The sequence below is a fragment of the Cupressus sempervirens genome, chromosome 11 (assembly GCF_028749045.1).
Source record: "Cupressus sempervirens isolate cs-2001-9-10 chromosome 11, ASM2874904v1, whole genome shotgun sequence".
Lineage (NCBI taxonomy): Eukaryota > Viridiplantae > Streptophyta > Pinopsida > Cupressales > Cupressaceae > Cupressus > Cupressus sempervirens.
The window spans coordinates 120,823,907-120,843,415 of NC_143128.1; positions in this window are offsets into that span (position 1 = coordinate 120,823,907).

Consider the following 19,509-nt stretch of genomic DNA (forward strand, 5'->3'; position numbering starts at 1 on the left):
TGTTGTCCCATTTGTAATATGAATAATTCCAACATTATATTCTAAATGTTATTTTTGTTTGTTTATATTTACAAAATCATATATCAACATGAGCTACACATAGCCACAAAATCCTTCACTCTCTTTTCCAGCATGTCCCAATTTCCATCACAAGGGGTTAAAGTAGAGAAAAAATGAAAATTAAAATATAATAGAATGTAATATGACCACAGTTCAACAACATATGTTAAGTGGTTTATGAAAGCTATCTAAAATATCCAACCATCCACTTCTAAGAAGCTAACCTTCTTTAGCTTGACTACACTCTCACCTTGTTGAACCTGTAACCAATCAGACACTTGCAATAATGAACATGGATTAGTAACCATATACATATGACATAAGAAAAATTTAATAAGCCACTTACCTTCATGTTCATATAATGAGATAGCATACACATCATCATTAACATACTCATCAAACATCATTAACATAATCATGGTTTGTAATAAAATGTGACATTCATCATGAAACATATATCTATGCATTAAATTAACCACTTCAATAATATTAATTAATGAATCACATATTTTTATTAACCACAAGATTAGGAAAATTAACTTTAGTTTTTAGCTTAATCAATTTTTAGATCAATCGTTGAACAAGTCAAAGTTGATTAGGTCACCACATAATCAAAAGGTGAGACATGACATTCCTCCCCACTAGGAAGAGGCATCATATTGATGTTAATCACAACAAAAGAGAACACAACACATTCATAACTAATGATTAACTAAAACATATAACAGTCTAAATAAAAAGATGAGGGAAGAAATTTGGTAAATCCTTTGTATCCTCCCAGGTGGCACTGTCCACCACAAATTGGTCTCATTGGACCTTATATTGGAGAATATCCTTGTCTCATACCCAAATGGTATGTTTCTCAATGAGATGGGCAATTATACTTCTAGTCAGGACTTAAGCAATGAAACATGAAAAACATTATGTTTATAGGCTAGTGTGGATGGTAGAGCAAGTTGATATGTGATAGGGTTGATGACCTCTAGCACCTCAAATGGGCCAATGTATCTTGATGTAAGCTTTTAACTCTTTCCAAATGAAATTTAGCTCTTTTGGGGTCTAGCACACAAGAACACCTTATCACCAGTTTGAAGTCACTCGAAGGTGCACTTTTTGTTATTGTACCTTTTTTGTTAGTCAATTGCTTCCTTCAGTCAACTATGATTTAGAATCATATTCTCTTCCATTTCCTTCAACATTTCAGCACCAACAATAATTATGTCCTCAACCTTATCCCAATTGATAGGTGTATGACATTTACATCTATAAAGGGCCTCAAAAGGAGCCATGTCCAAGGAAGAATGATAGGAGTTATTGTATGAAAACTCAACTAATTGAAGATAATCCTCCCATTTGTACTGCTAATCTATGCAATACATGTGCACTAAGTCCTCAAGCACCTAGTTAACTCTCTTAGTCTTCCCATCTATCCCAAGGTGATAGGTGGTGTTAAAGTTTAGCCATATACCCAATATTGTATTCAAGGTTGTTTAGAACCTTGAAGACATTTGGGTATCCTTGTCAGATATGATGTTTTTCATTATACCATGGAGTTGAGATATCTCTTGTTGAAGATTCCTAGACAAAAAAAGTGATCCATCCTTTAGACTGCCAAGAATGATGTGGGCTACCTTACTTAATTTATCAGCTTTGACCAAGTTAACATCATTCTTGCATTAAGTCATGGGGAGTCCCTACACAATATTCACACCAATAACGTACCATTTTTTCTCCATGATCTCATGTGGATAAAGAAGTCTTACCTAATGGACATGCTCAACCTTAATAGACTAACATTTAAAACACTAGGAAATACACTCTATCACATCTTTCTTAAGTCCTGACCAAAAGTATAGGACCTTACATTCATCATCATTTTTTTGCCCCTGGGTGCCCTGAAAATAGAGTGCAATGCATCTCCTCAAGAATCACTTTGTGCAACCATTCATGATCAAGAACATATATCCTTTTATGGTATTTCAGGAAACCATCATCATCAAAAAAGTATCCATCAAAATGCGGATCAAATAAGTTGGTATCCAATACTGATTTCATCCATTCATATTGAATGTCAATAAGAAGATATTGTAGAATTTATTCCCCCATGTGGGTCCTAGAAGTAGTGATAGTAGTGATGGGTTTTCTATGACTGAGAGCATCTACTACCATATTCTCTTTACCCTTAATGTTTCAATTTTGAAATCATACTCGCTGAGGAACTATAACCATATCCTCTTTCTAGAATTGAGATTGGACTAAGTGAAGATATATCTCAAACCCTTGTGGTTATTCTTAAGTTTAAATTTCTTTCCTAACAATTAATGTCACTACATCTATAAAGCATGTACTATCATAGCTAGCTCCAAATCATGTAGAGTGTAATTTACCTCATGTTGCTTGAGCATCCTAGATTCCTAGGCTACAACTTTTCCATCTTGCATAAATACACCACCAAGTCCATCCCCTAAAGCATATTTTGTCACAACAAAATGTCCATTCACATTAGGACGTATAATCAAGATAGGAATGGAAGTAAGCCTTTTCTTTAACAACAAAAAATTATTTTCACAAATTTCAATCCACTTGAATATCTTTCCCTTTTGCTAAAGGGAAGTAATATGTACAACAATTATGGAAAACCCCTCAACAAATTTCTTGTAATACCAAGAAAGCCCCATAAAACTTTGGACTTCATTCACATTTTGAGGAGCTATCATTTCGAGAATGTTTTTTAAATCTTTGTAGGGTCCATCACTATACAATATATTGATAAAAATGTGTCCTAAGTAATGTGTCTCTTTTTGATAGAATGAGAACTTAGAGAGTTTTCCATATAGCTTCCTCTCCCTAAGGCATTGTAAAATTATGTACAAATGTTCTTCATGTTCCTCTAAATTCTTTAAGTATATCAAGATGTCATCAATAAATATCTTCATAAATTCATAGGAGGGGATACTAATTATTATAGGTCACCTTGTTCATCATATGATAATCAATTCATAATCTTAAAGTACCATCCTTCTTCTTGAAAAAAGTCATATAGGATTTTCCCAAGATGATGCATTAGGGTAGATGAAACCATTATCTAGAAGTTCCTATAGGTGTGTATTCAATTCATGCATTTCTATGGAGGTCATGTGGTAAGGAATATTTGATTGAGGTTCAAATCCTAGTACAAGATCGATAGAAAAATTGAACTCCCTCTTAGGAGGTAGTTCAGGTAAGTCATCTAGAAACACATCTCTAAATTCTGACAATATGGAGTAATTCTCTAAATGAGATGGTGTCTCTTCCATGTCTTTCACATGATCCACATGTAAATAATATCATTTTCTCCTTATTTTCTTCAACAATATAGTAGATATGTGTCTCAGTTCAATTAGGTGTTTGACACCATTTAGTATCATTGATCGTCCTGAATCATCAAGGCATTCAATTAACTTTTACTAATAATTGACTATGGCTTTACGTTCACTTAACCAATTGATTCCTATAATGATATCATATGATCCCAAAGGAGCCACATATAGGTTGACCTATGTTTAGAAGCTGGGGAATTCCAACTCACTACAAAATAAATATTAGTCTACTTTTTGCTTAACCCTATTACCATATTCTATAGTCCAAGGTCTAGACATAAAACTATCCCTAAAAAGTATTATAGCTACAATTTTAGGGTCTACAAAGCATTTTGTAGCATTAGTATCAATTAGAATTGAAACAGGGTGTCCAAAGTGTTTACTAGAAATCTCTATTGAAGTGGACTAAAAACTTTTTTGCCTATAATAAGCTTCGACATGAATGTGATGCTGAGGTATAAATTCCCTTATGTTAGATCATTGAGGGCATTTAGTGGCATAATAGTTACTATTACATACAAAACAACTTGATCATGGTCCTCTTTGATCTTCATTCCTATTGTTTACGTTCATGTTATTCCCATTTCTACCATTATCATCCATATTATTCCTATTATTTTGGTTGTTCTTGTTGTCATTATTTTGATTCTTGTCGAGATTTTATTGCCCTTTTTCTCTTCATGTTTTTGATTTGTTATTTCTTTTTCATCCCCTTTCTCTCTATTATTCTAATATCTCCTATTATGTTGGTATTTCCTTTTGTACTTTTGATGGTTATAGGATTTGGATGAGGTCACATCCTTTAGTCTTTATTCTTTCTTAAGAGCTTTTTAAATTGCAAAAGCCATGGTCTCATGCTCATGCATTTTGACCTTGTTGTAAATCTCAAGATGCAAATGCATAACAAGTTTACGAGTTCTGAATAGTTAATCATTCTAATAATTTTTTTTGGCAAAAGTGGATGAACCACTAAACACACACACACAAACACACACACACACACACACACACACACAAATAAAATTGGTTCAAGTGCTCAACTAGAAAAGAACTAGAAAGAAAATCCAACATCATCACAATATTTACAAGTATCAAACATTGATATTTACAACCTATTATATTGATGAGAAAAATCTAAATTAAAAAATGAGGGAATATTCCCACTAAAATTCAAATTTGTCAAATTTTTACATTTTCAGTAACAATTTGACTAGTAGGCATGAAAGTGCCAAACCCAACCAAAAATATAGAATGTTTCTAGTCATGCCTATTGATAAAAAATATTTATCACAAAAAGGAAAAAAAACCTTAATACTATCATTCCTCCATATCCTCACATGAGACACCCTTAGTAGAAGTCGAGGCCATATTGGTTTGTAGAGAATATCCCCACTTAAATTCTAAGCATGGTAATGGAGCAACCTCCCAGCCTAAGCCTAAACCTGCAACAACATCATCTATAGCACATGTGGTAGGAGGCTCACCCTAAACTAGTGCACTGGCTTTATCAAACTAGGAATGCCATCTAGTTTCTTGCATGGTAGGAAGACCTAAACCATGAACAATGGGAGCTAGGATTTGATGGTGTACGCCTAGTCTACAATCATGCCTAATTTGGGGGGCTAGCAACACCATTATGTGAGAATTCATAGCTTGGACATCATTGGTCGGTAGCCTCATAATATCTAGCAAGGCATAACCCATTTTCTTCGCACCCTCCTCTAGTTGGTTACCTAATACCCTTGATGTGCCTTGCAATGTTTTCATCATGAACCGTGGGTTGTGCTTTTCAAAAGTCTTTTGAAGCACCGAAAAGGTAGCCATAGCCTCATGTTTCTGTAGGAGTTGTGAACATAAAAACAAGCCGCCCACCAAGGCATTTCCAGCCCACACATCATAATTCTACATCATCCTTTTCAATTTGTTTTCTACCCAAAATTTTAGATGAACCACTTTTATTGCAATGATTTCCAAATGTGATGCTGACTGGAGTAAATCCATAACATTCGACATAAAAATTGAAACCAAGTTTGATGGGAACAACACTTGCCTTGGAAATGAGATTAAAAAATCCTCCTCAATCACAATACGAATCACACATCAAGTAGAAGAAGAATGCATAAAACATACTTAACCAAATGATAAAAATATTTATGATGTTGTTTAACTATTGTATGTGTAGATTGTGGGCCTCTAAACCTCACACACACTTCAACATGGTCATTATATGTGGAATCATCTTGGAATAAATGTTGAGTCATTTATCCAAGAGGTCTGACAATGTGACCTGTTGCTTTCTAACTAGAAGGATTATGCCTATATGCTCTCAGAATGAGGAGCAGGCAACTAGACCTTTCTAGAATGAAGGATTTTATGTGAGGTATGATTATGCAATTAATGCAATTAATCTATATGAAGTGCAAGCATTAATCTAAGAAATAGAAGATATTAAGCTAAATGTATGCATTCTTAATCTAAAATGATATCACATTTTAAGCCAAGTATGAAAGCTAGAACTTAAATGAGTAGTTATTTTACAACAATTCAATATAATTTAAATTCCAACCTCTGTAATGAGGGATCAGGAGTCCCTTAAATAGAATCCAAGAATTGATCAATGGTCAAGATCAATTTGGATGGATTGTTAAGATCAAGGAGAAGATTCAGTTAAAATGGAAACTTCCTTGTGCAAGTGAAGTTAACTATTTCAAATCTGAGTGTGATGAGTAGTTAATTGAGCTTTTCATGAGTGTGAGAACAAGTTAACTAAATTAATTCCAATTCAAGAGATAGTTCACTCAAACTTTCCATTTTGGAATTGAAGAGAAGATTTTGAAGAGATTATTTAATTTAATAAAGTGAGATATGACATCATAAATGCCTTTTTTTTGTTTAATTGAATAATCTCATTCAATTCATTAAAGTGAGCATAATTATTAAATTGATTTTTTAAAATTCCTTAGTACATTAGCCTTAGAATATAATATAATTTAATTTAATTATAAAAACTTCAAATTAAATTAAATCTTAATCAATAGGTCTAATGTGACTAATTCGAGTCAATACTTTAGGAATTAAATAAATGATATGATTAATGCAAATTGGGGTTTCTTGCATTTGACAATTAAGTCAAGTAGCAAAAATTAGAATAAGAATTTCCTATTAAAATAGGACTTTAGGGTTGATCAAAATAGACCATAATTGGTTAACATGGGAATGAGCCAATTTTGGGGTATTACAACTATGCTAGTTTCATGTACCATATTGTAAAATTATGTTGACTTCTTGTCATAGAAAAGCTAAGGCAACCACCTTTGGTAGAAAAGTTGAAGGAATTCCTCTAGGTTGCCTCATTGTATTGAAACTTCTTTTTTGTGATCACTTTTTCCCACCACATAGTTTCCTCACCCATGAGTTGAAACATGGTCCATACTGCCATTTATTTCCAACTATAATTCTTAACAAGAGAGTATTTCTACATACTACAAATCCATGCTTCAACATCCTCCTCAGAACTTTTGCCACTAAAAATGAGAGGGATGACCTTCTTGATGTCTTTTATCAAATCATTTAAAATCACAATCTTATTAGTATTATTTCTAGAAATTTGGTGGTCATCTTCTTTCTCTTTCTCTTCCTTTGATCTCCTAAGTTCCTCAACTAGCTAATCATCCTCTTATTTCTTCATTTGTTCCTCCTTCTACCTATGCATGACCTCTAAGTGTTGCTCCTTATTGCACTTCCTTTCCTCCTCTTCAACATGTCTACCTCTAATATCATGATCTAAGGTATCCATCCTTGGACCTTGTTGTTGCAACAATACCCCTTATTGAGTCAAGAGCGCCAATAGAGTTGTGATGTGGAGCCTAATCAGTCTTAGAAGTTTATTCAACATGATTTCTCTCTAGATTATTTTTATAGGATTTTGTGGGAAATGCCCCCAAGAAAGGGTCAAGGGGAAGCACCCCTATAGGGTCCTCAGGAAGCACCCTAGGTGCACTCCCTATCGCAGTATGGGGGTGGGGTTCAAGGTAAGGAAAATCTGGTGTGCTAATTATAGAAATTTTTATATGGCTTTAAGTAAGAACCTCTGCAAAAATTTGATAGTTTTATGCATGAGCATGGATACATTAGGTATCATTCATTTCATTGTATTTATTTTAAGAGGTTAGATGATGACAACTAAATTATTTTATGTTTATATGTTGATGAATGCTTTTAGCTAGGCCTAACATGGATCACATTAAGGGGTTAAAAAAATAGTTGCACATTCATTTTCTATGAAGGGTTTGGGGGTAGCAAAGAAAATCCTTGGTATGGAAATTTGGCTAGATAGGAAAAATAGAAAATTGACATTATCTTAGGCTGATTATATTGTGAAGGTGTTGCAATATTTCTTTATTTAGAATGCTAGAACTATCAACACACCTTCACCTAGTCATTTGAAATTGACTAAGGAGATGTGTCCAAAGGCACAAGAAGTGGAGGCTAAGATGTCCAAGGTACCTTATGATTCATTTTTAGGCATCTTGATGTATGTTATGGTATGCACAAAGCTAGATATTGCACATGCAGTGGGAGTCATTAGTAGGTATATGAGTCATCTTGGAATTGAGTATTGGAATGAAGTTAAGTGGATTATTAGATATTTGAGAGGAATATCTAGTAAGTATTTATATTTTGGGAGCTCTATTACTGATGTATAAGGATATGTTGACTCATATTTGGTAGGGGATATTGATACCAGGTGGAGTACTATAGGTTATATATTTATTGCTGATAGGGAAGACGTGAGATAGATTTCTTAGTTATAGAAGGTTAATTCTTTTTCGACTATAGAGGTAGAGTATGTTGCTAATATAGAGGTATCCAAGGAGATGATATGGCTTCAATTCTTCTTGGAAGAATTGGGAGATCCATAGAAGGATAATTATTTTTTTATAGATAGTCAAAGTGTTATTCATATTGTGTAGTTCTACTTTGCATTCAAAGAAAAAATATATACAATCGCGGTACCATTTCATTCGGCTAGTTTTGGATGATGGATATTTAAAGTTGGAGAAGATACATACATATGATAACCCAATAGATATGTTTACCATGGTAGTAACAAGGGAGAAGCTAAAATCCTCTTTAGCTTTTGTTGATCTTTTAGACTAAACAAAATAAAATGACAACAAAGTCTAGGGTGGTTTGATATTCTAGTGGGAGCTACAAGTTTAGCAATGCTATGATCATGCCCCAAGTGAGAGGTTATTGTTGTGGAGTCTAGAATTAGTCTCCAAGTGGGAGATTGTTGTGATGTGGAGCCTAATTAGAATTAGAGATTTATTCAGAGTGGTTTCTCCCTAGATTATTTCTATGGGGGTTTGGGGCAATGCTTGAGTAAGTGCCCCATGTGTGTTCCCTATCATAGTACTGGGTGGGATCAAGGGGTAATGCCCCCATGGGGATTTTCAGAGGTAGCATCCCCAAAGCCAAAAATGACTTTATATTATAAAAGGTGTCGACTACTAGTTTTCTATTGGAAGACTTATTCTAGCCCTATTTTGTACACAATAAAAAGCTTGTATAAAAAGGCTTAAGGTTATTGATTTCATAATGTTTGGTGATATTGTAGCTTCTTGTGGCCATATTGAGATGTAAGGGATTGTGGATTGTATTCATTGGATAGTAATAATATTGGACTTGTTGTTGGTGAATGTAGCCTAGGGATTGGGTGAATCATGTTAAATCGTGGTGTCTTGTGTTCTCTTTTCTGCAATATATTATTTTATGATATTGATTATATTTGCATGCAACTATTATTTCTATCTACAATTAATTCTAACAAATAGCTAATGAAAACTCTAATTGGATTCATCAGTTTGTGGACAACTTCTTGATCCATCCCATTTCCTAGCTCTAGTGCTCATGGTGACAAATCAAATGCATTTACCTATACATATTGGCACACATTAGCATAGTACCCCAAGGTCCTCAAGTTTAAACACTACTCTTATACAACATGTAAGAGCCATATCTTAATAAGAAATTTCCACATCATCCAATTGCTAGAAATGCATACGTGAAAAAATAAAACCCTACTTTGAAAAGTCAATAATCATTTCATGTAAACTAAAATAGCTAGCTAAGCATATTCATCCAAACCATGAAAGTAAATAAAATTCAACACATCTAACATAAGATATGATTACCCAAAAACCCTCTAATGAGAAGGTAAAACTCAGGTGGGGATGGCACCCACAAATCTTCACTACTGAAATTGTAAAGTGTATCCAATGAAGGTTATAATGTTTGATCATGAGACATGATCTACCCTATGAAAGGTCTACCTTGTTAAAGGATTACAAGATTGTTAGATCTTACCCTATTAAAAGATTTCAATAACGTATTAGAAGTGTGCTTGGTTAAAGTACTTCAAATTACAATGAAGTAAGAACCTTGGTAAAGGATTTACAACAACCTATTAAGACTACTCTATTAAGAGATTTAACTGATTGACCTATTAGAATGTCTCAACAATGATCATGTGGTTAGCATTCTACTGCTAGATAATAGATCACATCTTTTCTTATCTGTACTTGGTTCTCATTGATTAGATGTATCACTTTTGTCCTCTAACTCCTTTCCTCTACTCTCTAATTAATTTTGAAATATATCTCTCACTCACAACTCCTTAGCCACCATGAATGCTTTATTTGTGCATGCAAACTTCTCTCTTCAATCCTTCCACATTCATAAAAAGGTTAGGGTTTGTCCTTCTTAAAAAGACCTAGGTGACTTAAGGTTAGGTAAGAATCAACAATTGTAATTTATCCATCTACCTATTTAATTCATCCCTTTAACTGATTGGCTACATGTACTACATAGGAAACCCCAATTAAGATTCCTTCTTATCATCTATGATTGTAAAATAATCCTTACATTAGCTCCAAAATGGTTTGCATAGTAGTTTGTGCCATTATAAATAACTTTCAAAAATGTTTTTCTCAGCATCTAAAGTCCCTGATGCTCAACATAAACTAAAACTCCAATTTTTTCACTCAACATTTGAATGGTTCAGCACATGCTAACTGCTTGACACTTGAGTGACTTGGCACTAATTGTTTACATGACACTTATTGAGTAACTCACCTGGTATGCACTATTTGATATGTTATGCTTGGCATGCATTATTTGTTTGGCATAAACTAAGTTCTAACTTGTAAATGACTTAAATGTATAGACACTCATATGTCAAAACCAATCTGAGATCAACAATCTCCCCCTTTGATATGAGTGGGAAAAAAACTTGGTTATGCATTAATGATCTAAACTTATGAGAATAACTTAGATACTCACTATCTCTATTCAACATATGTACAAAATTTCAAAATTTCAAAATTTTGCAAAACTTTACTGAAGAGTCATACCTCAAAATCTTATAACTCCCCCTGAGTTGATTGTGTTGTTCAAAATTTGAACCTATACTCCTACTGAGTAAATATGCATCTGATGAATTGTGATGTACTCTGTTTCTATCTTTGACTCCTTTTTCTTCTTCTTATTTCTCCCCAAAACTTATGTCTCCCCCTTAAACTTATGTCCCCCTCTCCCCTACTTATTTATCCCCCTTTTGACACTTATGTCAAAGGGTTATAAAAGTATAGTGTGTTTTGTCCAAGAAAGTTTTATGGACCTCAAGTATTATCTTTAGAGCTACATCACAGTTATCACAAGCTACTTCCAATGATTTGATTTGGATACCTTGGTAACAAGGTGAGCTAAGCCTTCATGTGTAGAAAGATGGGGATCTTTCTTGATCAATACTTCTACAAAAGCTAGTTCTTTATGTAGTATCTCCATGTGTGAGGTTAACATGCATTGGATATTGATCATTTTAGCCTGAATGTTTGCATCTTGAGGATGTAGAGCTGCCAACTGATCTTAGGAGTTCATCAAATTTTTGAAGTGCTTCTGACTTTGAGCTAGAGAATTGGGTAGAGCAAAACCTATTAGCTTCATATCTCCTTCTACAATGTCAATATGTCACTACACTTGTTGTGTAAACACAATTGTATCACACAACTTGGTGCAAAGGAAGAAAATATTCTTTAATACTTTCTTTACACTATTAATATTGATTTCTAATTCAACCTAACTAAGTAAAATGGAACTTGATATCATTTCATTGAATTTTCCTTGAATTTTCCTCTCAAACCATTCAAGTAGTTTAACATTTGAATCTAGGTCTATATCATTTATCTTCTCCACTATATTTTCCAACTGCTCCATGATAGGCTTGTCTTATTCAAGTGTAGGCAAGATGAATGGATCAAGAAAAATGGCATTGGTATCTTGCAATGATTGTTTCTTCCTATGATATTTTCTGAGTAGTTCTTGGTGTTTTTTCCTTGCAACAACATCTTGAAGTATGCTCATCTATTCAATATTGATTTTTGCAAGATCAAATGTTGGCATTACAATCACCTCATCCAAGTTGACATCACCAAATGATGTAACTTCATCTACCTTGGATGTACTGGGACTAGGTCTTGATGACTGTAGTGGTGTAGCTTCTACACTCAACCTATAAAGAGATTGACTTGGAGGAGTAGCAGTTTCTTGAAAAGTAACTAGTTCTTCTATTGCTAATTGTTCCTTAGTCTTGGTAGCCAATATTGTCTCTTCGATCTTATCCTTTTCTTTCTTGTCAATCTTAGTTAAACCTTGAGTTTGTGTTGCAAGTATAGAAGTATCTTCTTGACCTATTTGAACTAGTATCCCATCTCTATCTTCTATAGAAACTTCTTGTATTGAAACACTTTACACCATTGTGTTGATATTTTCCATTGTTATCTATATCCTTTGGTACACTACAATGGGCATTGTAGGTTGTACTATAGTAAATTGAGACTTAGATATGTCTTGTGTTTCCTCCTCTTCATATGTTTTTTTTGCCTTCTCAATTTCATCTACACTCACTAATACATGATGACTACATAGTTGTTCCTTGGTGGTGGTGTCTAGTAATATATTCTTCATATCCTCTTCTATTAGGGGATTGATGTTCTAAGCTTCAGTATCAAAAATATCCTTGATCTTCAGTGTATTTGTGTTTGTATTTATCACATGTTGTGGGCTAACACTCAACACTAGTATATCTAGCATACTATATTCTATTTACTGCTCAACTTCACTTGTTGCTCATGTACCTATATTCTTTTTAGTGCCTTCCACATGTGCATATTTTTTAGTGTTAATATTAGTAACATTAGTTACTTCTTGGTTACCTTTGTCTTCACCTACCTCAATAGGTGTTTTCTCAATTGTCTTTGGTATTTTTAGTCCATATATTGTTTTTCATATTGGGTTGGATTTCTAAGCAACACTTGGAATGATCTCTTTAATTCTCCTTAATCTCTTTATGCTCTCTGCAAATTTGAATGATTTCAAATGAATTAAAAAGAAACCATATAGCCCTTAAAACTTCACAATTAATGCCCAGTTATAATAGCAATTCTGACTAACTCAGCTTCTATGATATTCCTTCTTTGATTGGCAACCACTATGAGCTTAACCAATGCTATCACCTATGATATCTCAACATCAACTAGATTTCAGTTGGCAACTTAAGTGAAATTTTTCATGCTCGACAACAACATGAAAACTAACAGAAGTTAAAGATTTCTTCTAGATTCTAAACAACACTTTACATCTTTCCTCATGTATATATAATATTTTCATAACTAAATCCTTGGAGCTGATGTATGGTATATCATTTAAATATTAGTTGCACACATTCCTCTTGGTTGCTTAATTGGGATGGTGTGATCAAACAACCCATTAGGTAAAGTGATCCTATCTAAACTTGATGTACTACTATATTTCTTCTTCTTCCATGTTTTGTTCATCTTCTGACCAACTTCCTCAAAATTTGAATTTCTTTTTGCTTTTTTGAACTCACTTCTTGGTGCCTTTGACTTTTTTGGACAATGTTTGCTTATGTGACTAGTCTTTAAGAAACTAAAACATGTAGTCTAACTTAACCATCTACTATAATCACTTCTAAAATGTGTTCTTATGCAATTCTCAGGAACATGTCCATACTCTTGATAGAAGTAAAAACAATAACTTGTATTATAATCCCAATTATTAGAGTTGTCATTGTACTTTACCTTTTTCTTCTTGTTTGATGACCACTAGGGCTCAGATCTGCACTCATATGCTCTATACTTGTACTTCTAATAGTTATAGAAGTATCCTTCAAATCTATATTCCAATGGTCTTGGTTCTATATTCATGTGCTTGATGTCCTTACTTTTTTCACTTGTGGAAATGATTGATGAACTTCTACTTAGGATTTTGATTTGTAGTCTTGCTCCTGCAAACATTAGTAGTATGTCCTAATTTTTCACAATTGTGACAAGTAGGTTTGGAGTTCTTACCTTTGTTGCTCCTTTTTTCACCACTTTTGATGATTCTTCTTCTTTAGTACCGGTGTAACCTAATCCATTAGTATCACTGTTGGATCTAGGAGATCTCATCAATTGGTTAAAATACTTGACGGCTTCACTAGGTTTGTTGAAACTTTTAGCAATTTTTTTTTCTCTTTTTAGAACATTTCCTCTTTGTTCATTCTGCAAATTTAGTGTTGTGATTTAAATATCTTTTCCATTTAATTTATGATTGGAAATCATCATTTGATTCAATGTTTCCAGTTGCATTTAGTCAATCCTATTCAATTTTGATGTCTTCTCTTCTAGTTTTTTGGTCAGTATCCTTTTGTCATCTTCAATAATGAAATTTTCCTCTTCAAATTTCATTTTCTACTTGGTGAACTCACATAGAGATACTAAGTGGACTTCTTGTTCTATATTTAGATTTATGACCTCTTCAGCTAGGGCTCCATTCTTTTCCATCAAACCTACAGCTGCTACATCAAATTCACTTGTGTTTCCATCTACAAATAATTTAGTAGTGTCAATGTATTGGTATTGTGTGTCATTCTCTTCAATAGGTATGTCTTTCCTTCTCTTTAATGATCACTTTAGCTCATCTCTTGCTTCATTTAGGTGATGTAGCGAAAGCTAGATTTCAATCTTCTAGTTTTCAATAGTCTTTCCCAACTTGTAGACTTCCATCTTTGAGATCTCTCCTCAAATCTACAAAGCTTTCCTTTCTAGAGAACCAAGGCTCTACTACCAATTATTGGAAATACGATTTGGAAAATAAACTCTAATAGGAGGGGAGGTAAATCAATACTTCAAAACTTCAACCATAAAATCATTCACCACATATCCATCTCATAATTTTCATGTAAACTTAAATATCTAGCTAAATATATTCATCCATAGCATGAAAGAAAATAAAATTCAACACACATGATAGAAGATATGATTACTCAGAAACCCTCAAATGAGAAGGTAAAGTTGGGGTTTGGATGACACCCACAAATCTTCACTACTACAGTTGTAGAGTGTATCCAATGAAGGTTACAATGTTTGATCATGAGACATGATCTACCCAGTAAAAGGTATGCCCTATTAAAGGCTTAGAAGATTGTTAGATCCTACCTTGTTAAAGTATTTCAACACCCTATTAGAAGTGTTCTTGGTTAATTGACTTCAACTTACAATAAATTAAGCATCATGTTAAATGATTTACAATAGCCTATTAAGATTTCTCTTATAAGAGATTTAACTAATTAACTTGTTAGAATGTCTCAAAAATTATCTTGTGGTTAGCACTCTACTGCTAGATAACAAATCACCTCTTTTCTGATGTGTACTTGATCCTCACTAATCATATGTATCACATTTTTCCTTTAACTCCTTTCCTCTGTTCTCTTCTAAATGATTCTATAGGGTATCTCTCATTCACAACTCCTTAGCCACCATGAATGCTCTATTTTCACATGAAAAATTCTCTCTTCTCTCCTTCTGCATTTATACAAAGTTTAGGGTTTTTTCCTCCTTAAGAATATTTAGCTGACTTAGGGTTAGGTATGAATCAATGATTATAATTTATCTATCTAGCCACTCAATTAATCCCTTTAATTGATTAGTTGCATGTACTACATAGGCATTCTCAATTAAGATTTGTTCTTATCATTAAGGACTGAAAAACAATCTTTAAGTCAGCTCCAAAATGGTTTATAGTAGTTTGTTCCATTACAAACAACTATGTCAAATCTATCTTACTCAACATCTAAAGTCCTTGATGCTAGGCATCAATGACAACTTTATTGTTGTCACTTGACATCTGAATGACTCATCACATATTGACTACTCAACACTTGAGTGACTTATTACTAACTATTTAATTGGCACTTACTGAGTAACTCACTTATCATGCACTATCTAACATGTTATGCTTGACATGCATTACCCGTTCAACATGAACTAAGTTCTAACTTGTAAATGACTTAGGTGTATAGACACTCATATGTTAAAACCAATCTAAGATCAATAATTACATTACATTATCCAAGGTGCTGACCTACACATCATCTATCCACTAAAATACATGATTAATAAATACTTTCAAGATCATTACAAATATATTATACATGGTTTATAATTATATCCAAATGATCATCATAAGATGATTCATTATATTACATAAAATTAAGATTTAAACATACCTCAACCCTAGCACAAGAAGCCTAGAAAATTGGGACAAGAGGATGGGATGGATTTGGTGTAGTCATCAAACATACTACTTTTCACATATTTCTAAGTAGCCTAGTCATAGAATGTGACACATAAAATAAATAAAAGTAACTAGCATATCTACACATATGTAGTACAATAATTAACAAAATATTTACCTAGATGTAGTAAATAAAATAACAACATATCTACACATATACAGTAACATAAAGATGGCTTTGGCCAAAGAACTTTCAGAGAAAAACTTAGTTTATAGAAGAAACAACACATACTATTTCCATTCTAACAAAATTGGCAATTAGAAATAAACAAAGCATACTATATCCATCCCTAACCCTCCCATTTAAGGAAACATTGCACTAATCACATGAAGGAGTTAATATTTTTCTCAAAATAACAATATGTAAGGGAATTATAATATAACTCAAAGAGTATACATATCTACATTTAGTGTAATAACTTCAAAGATGGTACTCAACTGTAACCTAACTTAGAGAATGTATTCATCTTTCAAAACAATACAAAGAATGTACTCATTTTTCTTAGCATTAAAATTCAAGATTTGAAACTAAGGTTTGAATGAACTCTAAGAACTCTTTATAAATAGACATTCTTATGAAACAAAAAGATACATGCTATCCAATTGATCAATTTACAATTTCACACCAAAGTTTCATATGTATAGCAACAACTTATTCACTCAATGTTTTGATGATTTAGAAAATAATCTTGTATAAGATAGGAGTCACTATTTTATCTTAATAAAATATGATGGTTTATATGCATCATTTGAGATTCTAGGAGCACATCTTAATCAACATAATTAGTGCTATATTCATAAATGACCTAAACCTTAGTGACATCAATACATACACAAAAATTTCATATAGATCTTTTGTAATCATGAATAAGTAGTAGTAGGGTTGAAACACAATTTTCTAATGCACACCTTTATTGTATCCTGATTAAGTTTTAAAATAGTAATCAATTTTACATCAATCTCATGTTGTCTTTATGTGATGTACACCAAGTAAATAATATTTTGTGCTAGGAACTATCATAGGTATTATGTTAAATTCTTAAAAATAAACAAGTTAGTAGAAGCTTAGAGTAATCTCAATTGAATTTGATAGTAAATCATTTCATAATTTGAGCTAGTTGTTAAATTTGGATCTCCGAGCATTTTGTATGATGGATGAGTGTGTATATACTTGCACTAAGTATTAGTTTTCTATCCATTTAGAATCATGTTAACAATTTAAACTACCTCTATTTTAAGGTTTAGCAAGAATCAATTTCTATGTAAGATTGAGAAAGGAGTTAATTTCCAATATAAAAATCAGGTGTAACAATGCATCTACTTTCAAATTTATGCCTTACTCCAATTACAGTTTTGGGCTAGATGATAATGCAATAGGATTTTCATATACATTTTTTGAAATTGGAAACAACATCATACAAGTTACTTGTTTTGATTTCAAAAGGCTTAAGGAGATTAGGAGCATCTAATTAATGTGGTCTTCACCATTCATTTTTTTATTTCCCATATTTTACGGTGTCTATGAATTTTATTCTCTAGTTAAGTGCATCAATACCCCTGTACAAGTGGTGTGGTGTGTATACAATGTATAATTTATCAAGTTTCATTCACTTCCCAACCTATAATAAGTTATATTCAAACACCAACATTAACGTTGTGCTCGTTCGAGTTTCTTATGTAAGTGGATATATGTTTATATGTGTTTTTCTCATACTAGAAGTGCTTGAATCATATAGTCTTTTCTCAAATACTTGTTATATTTGTTCATCTAAATTTTTTGGGGGGTTTTTCTTCATCTACATATCAAATTGAGAAAATTGGCATTGGCTATTCTATCAAGGTTTTGAGTCAACTACTTCTTATCAAAGCACATTATATGATGTCTTGTCTAGATTTTACATCAAAACTCCAATAATAATTAGTTGAATGGTTATCATTAAGTATTAATGCATTTTCTAGAGGTGGAAAGAAAGAGTGCTCAAACTAAGAAAAACCAAACACATACAAAATTGTTTAAGATCTCTCTCTTAATTCATACTATAGCAAAATCACTAAAGTTTCACTAAAACCAATATACAAGAACACTTGAGACAGATCATGGAACCCAAGAAATAAATCAAAATTCATTCATAGTGCAAGATAATATTCACGTTATTCAAACTCCAATATGAAAGCATGAAGTTCAATATTTTCTATTGGAGCCTATTATTCGATGGTTGCCAAGCTTGCCTTGTCTTCCAAATCCTCTTCCTTGGTTCTTCCCAATCTCCAGTTGCTAGTCATTGATGTCCCTTTTTCCCAATTAGGTTTGTATTTTATTTTCCCCAAAATCTTTGGGTGTATAATTGACCTAACTATTTTATTTTTCCATTCTTGGGAAAAATTTCCATTTTATCCCTCCAAGGTTACTTCAAAATTAGATAAGGGTAAACAAAAAAAAACTAGATTTACATTTTTAGCATTGTTATCCCATTTTTAATATGATTATTTCCAATATTACATTACAAATGTTGTTTTATTTGTTTATATTTAGTAAATCATATATCAACATGAGGTATAGATAGCCACAAAATCATTTACTCTCTTTTCTAGTATGTCCCATTTTCCATCACAAGGGGTTAAAGTAGAGATAAAAATACAAATTAAAATATAATAGAATGGAACATGACCACAATTAGATAACATATTGTTAAGTGGTGTATGCAGGATGACCAAAATATCTAACTATTCCCTTTCAAGAAGTTAACCTTCTCTACCTTGACCACACCCCCGACTTGTCGAACCTACAACCACTCAGATACTTACAACAATGACCATGAGTTAGTAACCTTATAAGTATGACATGAGAAGAATTTAATAAGCCATTTACTTTCATGTTCATATAATGAGATAATATAAACATCATCATTAACATAATCATGAAATATCATTAACATATGGTTTGTAATGAAATACGCCATTCATCATGAAATACATATGCATTAAATTAACCATCTAAATCATATTAATTAATTCATGACATAGTTTTATTAACCACAAGATTAGGATATTCAACATTAGCTTTTTCCTTAATCAATGTTCTCATCAATAGTTGACCAAGTTAGAGTTGATGAGGTCACCACATAAGTAGGAGAATTAGGATTGTTGAAAGGTGAGATGTGACAATTATTCTAGATACTCCATGCATGTCATGAGCTCAATGGCTAGTTATCCTAAAATTTACTCATGTCAATTAGTTTAGATACTACCAATTACAAAATAAAATAAAATTTATGTAATTATGTATGGTAGATCCACCATGAAAGAGACAATGGATGGCCTAATTTGTGTTGGGTGACAAGTAATAAGTCCATGTTTAATGGAATAAGTTTTCAATAATTTTAGATTACTTTGA